Here is a 12,170-nt window from a genome sequence, read left to right on the forward strand (position 1 = left end):
TCCCCGGTGGGGAAGAAAAAGGGGGGGCAGGGTGTCGTCGTAGATTCGGCCTCAACCTCGGAGGAAGAGCTGATTGAGGTCTTAAGCCACGGCCTTGGCGTGGAAGAAGACCGGCCCGTCGGGATGGATCCCGACGCAGGTGGCGACGACATCGTCGAGGGTGCCGACGGGGCCCCTGATCGCCCGTCGGATTCCCCTCTGCCAGCGCCGCAAGACAACTCGGCGGCCATTTTGTTGGCTATACAGTCCTTATGTTCAGAGATAAGGACGAGACTACCGTTGCCGACGGAGGAACCTCTCCCGTCGGGGGATCCTGAACCAGGACCTTCTGGTGCTCCCCCTCCCAAGAAAAGAAGGATTCACCCTCCACCTCCTTTTCAGCCGTCGCGCCCCGTCCAGCCCTCCTCCCCGTCCACCTGAGGGGATGATACGGGGACTGACACGGCAGCGACGGGTACGGACGACGAGGTATACGACGAGGATCTACCGTCGTCACCTCCCACCAGGGCTTCTCCGCCCGACGAGATTGGATCGTTCCACTCCATGATCGCCAGGGCATCCGAGCTTTTCCAACTCTGCCCTGAGGAGAAGAAAAAGGAAGGATTCCTTTATCAACGGCGCGAGGCCAAGAGGAAGACGGTCCTCGCGGTGCCTCTACTGGACGACATTTGGGATGAGGGCCTCGCCCTCCTCAAGAACCCTTCCACGACGCCAGCTAGAAGAGACCGGTACGAGAAGAAGTACCGGGTCCCGGGCGCGGCCCCCCTGTGCCTCCGGGCGCAGCCTACCCCGGACTCCGTCGTCTCCGCGGCGGCCAGGAAGAAAGCGGGGGGGGGTGCGGCCTCCACATCGACTTCCCCACCGGACGGCGAGGGAAAGAAATTGGACGCTATGGGACGCAGGGTCATCTCGTCTGCAGCGACGACGATTAAAGCGGCCAACGCCTTGGCTATCGTGGCCCGCTACGACAGGGAGCTATGGTACAAACTGGCTCCCCTGCTGGACTTCCTACCGGACGACAAGAGGGCGGATGCCCTGGAGATCCTACAGGAAGGTGAGGTGGCGTCGGACCACGCCATCACTATTGCGACGGACATCGCCGACACTGGGTTTCGCCAGTTGGGCAACGGCGTGTGCCTTAGGCGGCGTGGATGGCTCAAGGCTACGGACTTCCGTCAAGACGTACAGACCAGAGTCCTGGACATGCCGTTCGATGGGAACAACCTGTTTGGGAAAACAGTGGACGATTCCCTTCAGGCCATTAAAGCGGACACTGAGACGGCCCGGGCCCTTGGGGTTCTGCAGCAACGACGGACGCCCTTTCGGAGCAGCGGAGGCAAGGGCGCCTCCAAAGGTTCCGGCGGCGGTTTCTCCACCTACCGTCAAGCGGCCTGCTCGTCGTCTCAGGAGGCCTACAGAGGACGAGGCAAGTCTGGCGGACCCCGCCGTCGTCGCCAAGGAGGTCAAGGCGGCAAAGCCTCGTCGAAACAGGGTTGAACCGGCCGTGGGGTCGGGCCCCCACCGAAGCACCCCGGTGGGAGGCCGGCTGGCGAGCTTCATCAGCGTGTGGGAGTCCATCTCCACCGACCATTGGGTGCTGGACGCCTTAGCCCGGGGCCACGCGCTCAAGTTTCAAAGAAGGTGCCCACGCGTCCCCCCCGTGGCCAGGAAAGAGCTTCACGTCCCTCAGCTTCTCCTGGAGGTAAAGGCGATGCTCAGGAAGGGCGCCATCGAACTCGTCCCAAAGAGGCTTCGGGGCTCCGGAGTTTACTCGAGATACTTCCTCGTGAAGAAGAAGACGGGAGGATGGCGCCCCATCCTAGACCTGCGACGTCTGAACAAGTTCATCAAGGCGCAGAAGTTCCGGATGGTCACCCTCCAGCACGTCCTGGGGCAGCTAGAGGAAGGAGACTTCCTGTCGTCGTTGGATTTGGAGGATGCCTACTTCCATATTCCCATCCTAAAGGGGCACCGAAAATTCCTCAAGTTTGTGGTCCAAGGGCGTCACTACCAGTTCAAAGCCCTCCCCTTCGGACTACGGTCGGCACCCAGGATATTCACCAAGTGCCTTGCACCGGTGGCGGCGCAGCTGCGCCGCGAGGGGATCCACGTCTACCCCTACCTGGACGACTCATCCGAGCCAAGACGAGGAAGCTCGCCGTGGAGCACACGGCAAGGACCGTCCAACTTCTCACGGACCTGGGATTCTCCGTGAACTACGCCAAGTCCCACCTGGTACCCGCGCAAAACGCACTGTTTCTGGGAGCGAAGCTCGACACAGTGTCCCTTCTGGCCTCCCCGTCGGAGGAAAGGACCAGGTCCATCCTGGGCAAGGTACAGCGGATGTTGGTTTCCGACGCGGCCAAGGTGAGGTCCATCAAGTCCCTCCTCGGAATGATGTCTTCTTGCATCTACCTCATTCCCATGTGCAGGCTCCGGATGCGCCCGTTGCAGGAGTTCCTGGACGCGCGCTGGATCCAAACGTCGGGCGGCTTCGAGGAGAGGATCACACTCGACGAGAGTTTCCGCCGAGCGGTCCGGTGGTGGGGCAACCGCGCGCATCTGACGGCGGGCATGGACTTCCAGACCCCAGACCACCAGGAGACAGTGACCACGGATGCCTCCCTGGAAGGGTGGGGAGCGCACACCGAAAATCTGCACGCGAGAGGCCTTTGGCTCCCGACGGAGAAGTCCCTCCATATCAACGTCCTGGAGCTCCGTGCAGTGTTCTGGGCCCTCAGGTCCTTCCTTCCGTCCCTCAAGGGCAAGGTGGTGAGGATCTTCACCGACAACACCACCACCATGTTTTACATCAGGAAACAGGGCGGAACCAGGTCCCCAGCGCTGTCCAAGGAGGCGCAGGACCTGTGGCATTGGGCCGTCGCCCAAAGGATGTTTCTGGTGCCGTTTCATCTGGCAGGGATAAAAAACACCATCGCCAACTCACTCAGCAGGGAGCTGCGCTCGTGCCACGAGTGGGAACTACGGCAGGATCTAGTGGATCGCCTCTTCCGACGGTGGGGCACACCTCAGATCGACCTGTTCGCGACGGCGACGAACTCCAAGTGCCGGAGGTTCGCCAGCAGGTTTCCCCAGGCGAGGAGCATGGGCGATGCTTTCTCGTTCCCCTGGGAGGGCCTGTTCCTCTACGCGTTCCCTCCTTTGCCACTGCTAATCCGGCTCGTCAACCAGCTCAAGAGGTCACGGTGCAGGATGATCCTCGTCGCACCTGCGTGGCCGAGGCAGATATGGTTCCCGGACCTTCTGGACTTGTCAGCGTCCCCGCCAATCAAGCTGCCGGTGGACGCGGATCTACTCTCCAGGGAAGGAGGCGCCATCCTCCACCACGACCCGAAATCGCTGAACTTGCAGGCCTGGCTCCTGCAGCGCTAGAGTTTGGAGGATACGACATACCGGCCGACTGCAGAGAGGTTCTTGCAAAGGCCAGGGCGTCCTCGACTCTTAAATGCTACGGACACAAATGGAAGAGGTTCTCTGTCTGGTGCCACGCACAGAAGATTAACCCTCTACGGATTACGGCTCCCCAGGTACTGCCGTACCTGCTGACGCTGGCCAAAGCTGGACTGGCACACGCGTCCATCAAGATTCATCTTGCTGCGATCTCCCGATACACCAGAACCACGGGCCGGACGTCCTTGTGGTCTCATCGTCTGGTGAAAGAGTTCATGAAGGGACTGTTCAGATCGTTCCCGCCGGTGAAAGCGCCGGCCCCGGCGTGGGAGCTCAACGTGGTGCTGACCAAGCTCATGGGACCTCCGTTCGAGCCTCTGCACTCGGCCCCGTTGAAGTTTCTGTCGTGGAAAACAGCGTTTCTTGTGGCCATCACCTCCGCACGACGGGTGGGAGAGATCCAGGCCCTTTCCTGCAAGGCCCCGTACTTGACTTTTCACGACACGAGGGTAGTGCTCAGGACGCACCCCTCCTTCATGCCCAAGGTACCGTCGGACTTCCATCTTAACAAACCCTTGGTGTTGCCTGTGTTCTTCCCGTCGCCTTCGTCGCCGGCTGAGAGGACTTTGCACTCGCTGGATGTGGCTAGAGCGCTGAAGTTCTACGTGGACCGCACAAAGTGTTTTCGGAAGACGTCACAACTCTTTGTGAACTTTGGACCTGTCAATCAGGGGAAGGCTCTCTCGAAGGCTTCCATTTCCAGATGGCTCTCCGGCTGTATCATGTACTGTCATCGGTTAGCAAACCGACCGCTGCCTGGCCGTCCGAGAGCCCATTCCACCAGAGCGATCGCAGCTACCACGGCGTTCCTTTCTGGTGTGCCCCTGCTGGACATATGCAGGGCTGCTACGTGGAGGTCGACGCACACCTTCACGAAATTCTACTGCGTCGATCGGGATTCCAGGGAGGAGTCCAGGGTCGGCCAAGCAGTGCTGCGCAACCTGTTCGCCTGAGGTGAGCCTGGTGAGGAGGTAAGATGCTTAATGTTGAGTTTGCTGTACTGCTTAATGTTGAGCCTTTGCCACCTCCCGTGGTTGTGCATGTGTGTACTGCTATGTATTCTTTATTCATGAGCATGTGAATCCATGCCAGACCCCATGCTGGAGAAGGAACAAGTTACTTACCTGTAACTGTTGTTCTCCAGCATGGGTCTGGCATGGATTCACATGCGAACCCTCCCGCCTACCCCTCTGCGGCTCTTCACTTGGTCATACTGCCACTTCACGTGCTTCCAAATCTGAAGATGGCTGCCAGAGGCGGTGCTTAGGTAGAGGGCAGTCATTGGCTGTGGTCAGTATGACGCAGAGACCAGTGATTGGTTATTACTACGAAAGACAGATCAGAAACGAAACTGATACTGGTTTTTTCTTTACCGAGCATTCCCAGCCTGACGACGGGGAATATTCATGAGCATGTGAATCCATGCCAGACCCATGCTGGAGAACAACAGTTACAGGTAAGTAACTTGTTCCTTAGGTGCCACTGAGCAAAGCCCTCGGCAAGCGCTGGTAGCTCTCCCTGAATCATGCTGCGCAGGTATATGCAACCAATTGGTTGGGAATCATTCATATGTACCAACCTATACTCTGATCTGCATCACAAGGGCATGCCACGGACTGTCAGTCCTGATTATGCATAGCTTGTGCAATCATATGGCAACTGTGTAACAGAACCACGGAAGCATGAGAGGGTATATAATAAAGCAATTTGCATTACTGTTGCATGCATGGGGCACAGTGAAGGACACTTACACAAGGGAATACAAAACTATGAATTGCTAACAGTGTTGAGCAGTTTGAGATGATTACTGGGGTTTTGTGTACAAATTCGGATCAATCGATATCCAAAGTTCAGGCTGCCTCAATGGTGAAAAAGTAAAAGTCCACACAACCCATTTCTGTCTTGTATATTGTTAATAAAAGAAGTTTTGGAACTGCTCCGTAAAATGAAGAAATGCATTATTTAAATTAAACACAAATTCAGATTACACCAGAATTTTCATAGCAGCCAACATTCCTCCCACAAGACAATCTCCAACATTTCCTAATTTGTGAATGATTCGAACTGGTTGTGGAAAGCGGATCGGTTGGTTTCCATTGTGGTAAGTCGATTTCAATGGACTTTCTTATATTTGGCACAGCATAGCACTAACACACGTTTGGCAATCTTCTATCATAGCACAACTATTTAATGAAACATTTTTCGAAGCTCAAGCCTCAACGGCTCATCTCCTGCCTCGTCGACTTCACCCGTTACAAATGTCTTCTGCAGAGTCCAGTTTCAGCATGTGGATTTCTGGACACTTACAGAACTGTTATGGAGAAACGTCTATTTGATTCAAGTGTGCATTGGCTGGCAATATCGGATGGGAAGTGTCTATTTTCTCTGGCACAGAAAAGTGTTGAATCAAAGATGGATCCGACCACATTTTGAGCTAATGAGTTTATAATATACCTCTCAATTCTGGACAAATGGAGCTTTGTGTATAGGAGCTTTAACAGCCACTTTGCTTTGCCCTTAACACAAGTATAAGATGCCAAGCCACAGTAATGAAACTTGTCCCTGCTGGCTGCACAGATGCCCACCACACATTTATGAACTTTCATGTTTTTTTTCCTGTTAACGCCAGGGGCAGCTCCTCTATAATGGCCGACCAACCCAACAATTTAAAGAGAAACCTGGTTTTCCTTTACATTTCAGGGCCCCAGCGCCATGCCCAGAGGATCACACAAGGCCAGATTGTTTTGCTTCATCAACCCTGCATGGCCTATTGGGGATGTAGGCTAGGGAACTACATGCCTAAATGTGCCTAGGGGGTGCTCCCGCGCCTCTTCTCACATTTAGGTCTATGTGGTAGATGAGATGGAGGTGTTTCAATTTTGCTGCTAATGTCAGGAACCCTTCCTGGTTCCTAACTGTCTGGAGAGCCGGAGGCCAGTAGAGCAGCATTGAGTCCAGAGCGGGAGAGAAACTGGTAAGGAAAATAAAATGCATTTATGTATGGGTTGTAAGTGGTTTCAACCCAGCATTCCACCCAAGTCAATGCCTAGTATGGGATGCCCAATGGAAACCCTTATTTATATATTTTTATGTCAAAGGTTATTATTTCTGGATGATGTACCCTTATATAACGCCCCTCTCTTTGAATCCCCCTGGTCTCACTGAACCAAGAAGGTTTGTTTTGCAAATTAAAATATTTATTTGAAGAATTGAACAATATATATATATATCACACTTTTATATATATGAATAATATCTGAATATCACACTTATGAATATTTATGCAATGATCAGCAATGGGTAATATTACAATATCAACAACCTCTTTATTCTTCCTATTCCTACTCCTAATTGATTAATGTAGCAGAGAATAACTTTGTATGGGTTCAAGGAAATGCAATGATGGGAAAGAATGCAAAACAGAAATATAACTTGATAGGAATTCAATCAAAGACAATGAAATCACTCTTTCCCTCTGTTACTACTCACTCCCCCCAATATGCAATATGAAGAGATGGAATGAGGGCACACAGGTTTCAGGAATAACAATCAACAATTGCAGTTTCAATCCCGATTCCCCCCAGCAAGCTTAGAGAGAACAGTAATGCTTTTAAAACGGGTAAATTGCTTTTAAATGTGGTTTGAATTGAATGGGAAAAATGCTAAAAATGATTTTAATTCGCTTAATGGGATTCAGAACTAGTGAGTGTGGCTTTGGCTAGGTACAGGTAAACACTAGCAATGATTATGTGAATGATTAGTAGATGGAAAACGAATTTCAGAAGTTGAAAGCAAGAAATAGCTGTTTTTACAGATGGTGAAATTGAGCCAAGTGCAAATTTGCGGCATCTTTTCCGCGCATGAGAAATGCGATTACGGAAAAACTATGAGTTTTTAATGCGGTTCTTAGTTTGAAAGCTGAGGATGTTAGCTTCAAAATGACATTTAAATTCTGTTCCTAGCACATACGGTTCAGAAGTTAGAGGTTTTAGTGAAGGTCGATTTTTCTCAAAAGGGGTCAAGATTTTACAAATGGGATTGCGCTTTTGAAGATTTACCAACAAGAATAGGCTTGTACTAAGGGGCTATGAAGATGCAAGATACCCAACAGCCAGCCACCAGAGCAGCGGCGCCTCCACTCCGACTTTTGTCATCCAGGACACTTGACTTTCTTCAGAAAATATATTTAGCGCATGGATGATTTATCGCTACAGTTATCACAAGACTATATAATGAAAAGGATTCAGGATGGACACAAGATTCTATAATGCAGTTCTGGATATGTTGGAATGGGTTGGATTGGGTTACTTAATACTAAGAGGTTACTATGGGCAGTTCTATGCTACATACTCACTACTATGGCTTTGGAATGGAATGGGCCCGTCAAAGATCTGGTCAAAGGTTTGGCTTGGGCTTCACTCGCCACCGGACAGGATTCAGGACACCTGGACTGGTCTGCAGGGCCTCTTGGACTGGATCTGATGGGTTCTGGGTTATAGCTCTGCTGGACTGATCTGGATCTTGGGTTCTAGCAAGGGTTCTTGGCCAGAGGTAGCCGACACAGCACAGCCAGGCTGTTGAATTGGTTAGGCCCCGTGGAAGGTTAAGGGTTAAAATCAGGTTACAAGATTTTAAAGGCCTGTGGAAAAGGGTTCAGATTTTTGGGTTAGGCCTCGGCTTCAGGGTTCTGGAGTCTGGCTCTGGAGATGGGTTCTTCCTGCAGAGCGCTTCGCCGGTAGATCAGTGATGAGTGAATGTTTGTGTTTCTAGGCCCTCAACAGTCCCTATTTATCCATCTTCCAAAGGGGTGGGGAGGCTGATTATACAATGCCCAACCCTCTAAGGATCTGATAGGTCAGAGAATTCCCTATCTCCTGATTTGAGAAAGGAACAGTGTGTCATGTGTCATCATGTGTCAGAGTGACACTGTGTTTAGGGTCCAGAAAAAAATCCCTCCCCTTTGTTCTTACCCAGAAAATCTATTTTTCCCAAAAAACATGTTTCCAATATGCACAACTTGTTAATAATACATATTTACAGGATAGATTGACTAAGGTACGTTTCTGTCCAAGCCTCATCTTCCTACGAGTTTTGATTCACAAATGACAATTTTTCGTGCCTTTGGGCGGTTACTCCGTGTCAGTTCTGTACCAATTTTTACACATGCATGCACATACCATATGGGCATATTCCTGGAAATGTTCATGTTCCTAACATAATCACAATAGCGAGAAAATAACTTTTTTGTGGTTCAGTCTCTGAATGTCGCACAGATTCCAGATTAGTTTTAAACTGTGAGCACATTTTTCATTTTAATAACCTATAAATTCCATATTTTTAACAGTTCAGTACAATTTGTCATAAGTCTTTTTCTTAAACATATATTTACTCCAGTTTCAAATCCACATTTTCCGTCTGGCCCGCCTCCAAGGCTTGGCTGAGCCAGAGAGTAACATGAGGTTGTTCCTGCCTGGGCTTGGTTTCTGTCACACCCGAATTAGCATTTTCTTTTCGGTTCAAGAAACCCATTGTCTCATTCCCAGAGCAGCAGAACAAGTCTCCTCCCCTTCTCATTAGCATCCAGATGAGAGATCCTCTCCTTTTGGTGGGGAGGCACAGGGTGGTGTGTTCTCAGTGGGGGAAAACCTCTTTGAAGTTTTAGCTGAATCAGGTTACCTTCTGGTCAATTGTGACATTGTTCCTTGTGAAAAATGACAGTTACAAATTTAAAATAAGCCAAGATATCTTGAATTCCAGTCTTTTTCAACATGAAAATCAATGTATGGCACCCTATATTGCATTTGATGGAAGTCCCTTCTTTGTTATATTTGTCTTTTGAGACACAAGTTTCACCTGACAGATTTAGAGATCGCCAGCGTCTGACAGAGGCGAGTAGTGGTATTGCACCCATTTTTGACATATTTCTTTCCAGCAAGTATCTTAACAAGTGGATTTTGTTCTGAAAATATACTTCTGCTGACATTATATTTATGTGGATTCTTGAAGTAGAATGATCAACACCCCACAAGGAGGTTGGATCTTTTGGGTGGTTTGTGAGCCATGATTTTTGCAAATTTTGACAACCAAGAAAAACGGATTTTCACACAGCTCTGTGTTTCTTTTGCAGTCATTTTGCTCTGTGGGCAGCCAAGTGATCGGATCTGGTAGTGGTCTCCTGTGTTACCACTGACATAGACAAAAGTGGATGGCGGCCTATTTTTCAGATTTTTCCTGCGCACTGCTGGGTGATTTTAGTGTGCATAATGCTTTCCAGTGCCATTCTGATGTTCCTGATCCAAGCAATGCACAGGGATGTTGCAGGGCCTGGACTAGTGGTGTTAAAACATCCCACAGTGTGTATGCATGCGTGCAGACAGGATGTCAGATATGTATGGTACATATCAATGTCTGTAAGGGGATTATCTGAAAGTGTTTATATGCGAGTGCAGTGTGAATTGTGGGTATGGGTGTTAGTGTATATGTTAATTGCAATGTAGCTTGAATGTTACAAGGGCATGCGTCAATGAGTGCATGAGAGAAGTTGTATGGGTGCATGACTGCGCGCGTGTGTGTGTGTGTGTGTGTGTGTGTGTGTATATATATGTATATATGTGTGTATATATATATATATATGGGGGGCTGTGCAATGGGGGAGGGGAGGGGTTGGTGCATGCAGCCAGCAATTACATGTTTTCTTACTGTGGCATCGCATTTTATGTTTGAAGGGCAAAGCCAACATCTTGAGTGTTGAAGCCTGGGATTGGTGGTTGTTCCTAAGTGCAGCAGGATGGGAATAACTTTATAACTGGAAAGGCATCTATCGCAGAAGCTGGTTATCACTTTTTGACCCAGGTATATCCCGCTTGTCCCGGGCTGAAATCTCCTGCTTTCAGTATGTGAGGAAAATATTGAAAACACACAAGGTATGCTTTTTACACTCCCCCTTTTACTGAATAGTGTGTGTTTGGGAAAATTGCAACATTGTATTCTCAGAAGAGAAACTCTACCGAGAGATGATACTTCTGTAATATGTTTTTCCCTTTGATACAATCCCTGCTTAGATAGCCATGTGTTTGCATCATCTGTGGGACACCGTGGTTCATAGAACGTTCATTTTAATTTGATAATAACCTCTCCAATGTTCCAGTCGAAGTTTCAACAATGTTCCAACACACACTATAAGTACCCAGTGAGGGTAAATGTGTTTCCTTAAAGGGCAAAGGCACCCTTTCCTACGCAGGAGTTGGTGGTTTATTTACAGGCATTTACAGGTTCATTCATTTAGCGATGGGGTGCATTATCCATATTCTGCAGGATCCCACCATGGGTTTAGGCAGTGATAGTTCATCCATGACTAACCTAAACTACAAGGCTGATGGATTGTGGATGGTCTACCCCCAGGACTGGCTTTTACTGGAAGGAACTCTGTCTGTTAGGGGTCTCTGCTTGAGGAGGTGGCCCACAGGAGTTCTGGCTGTAACACAATTACAGACACAATTGTATACCTTTGCTCTTCTGAGTTTATCAACCCAAAGAGTACCATTGTCTGATGGATTCCAATATCCACTCTTGTAGTTTAGGAATGCATCTTTTGGATAGCGCTGAATAACATGGTTTGTCTGACAGTTGGGAAATAGCTGTGTGAATTTAAACACTTCTATTCATGAAGACAATATAACTCCCCGTCACCACCCGTCCCTCCCACCCCACCCTATCCTACTGCTTCTTTCATCTCCACAGATACGCCTTAGCTTAAAGTGTTCATGGTTGTATATTCTCAATAGGACAAGTTGTGTTTTAAGTTACGGGCCCTATTCATAGTAGCTCTAAACTTGATGGTGTGGTGTCCAAGGGCGCTGGGTGCTGCCAGAAGGCCCATGATGCTGGGCCTAGGGGCAGTGTGAGGAGGACCCCTTGACCACCACCATGACATGTGCGGAAGGCTGGGACTGATCACATTTCCTTAGAAGCTCCTATCCCTTTAAAGGAACATAGGAGCCACCGTCTAGTGGATCCATCAGCACCGGAGTGCTCTGCTTCTCTTGCACAGTGCATTAATCCCCTATAAATGTATAGAGCAAAAGAGAGGTACTGTTGCTCAGAGAGAGGCTGGAAGGCAGGACCAAGTTGTGGCAGGCAGAGAGACGACAACCCAAGTGGAGGGATGAGGCAATCACAAATCCTACCTAGGGGGAGAGCCCAACAACCTTAATCCCTTTTCACCAGAAAAAGGTTGCAGGGCGGAGCCACTGCCCTATAAAAGACAGGGTCTGTGCCACAAGGGGGTGGCGTTAAGATTAATATCTCGTACAGAACTGCATTGAGGTGTGCGCAGAAGGAGTGTTTAGAAGTGGCAGGAGCTCTATAGCAGTCACCTCAATTACCAGCACAGAGACACTCAGGCCCATCAAAAACTCCCCAAAACAAGAACAGACGACTTGGCCATGGGGCAAAGTTTATTGTTTTTATTATCCAACAAAATCACGGATCGGACTAGAAAAACATGAATTCTCCAGGGTTCTCGTCTTTTGAGCGTGTGTCACCCAGTTTTTCCAGGTGTGATGTCACACAACTAAGTTCTGTCCCCAAAACCTATCGGGCATTCACATTTAGGCAATCTATATACACCTTCTATAAAGGTTAGTTCTCCTACTCCTACTGGGTAGTCATATCTGGTGGCTCCTCCTGGGACCACATCT

This window comes from Ambystoma mexicanum, chromosome 5p (genome assembly GCF_040938575.1).
Source record: "Ambystoma mexicanum isolate Mex_15411 chromosome 5p, UKY_AmexF1_1, whole genome shotgun sequence".
NCBI lineage: Eukaryota > Metazoa > Chordata > Amphibia > Caudata > Ambystomatidae > Ambystoma > Ambystoma mexicanum.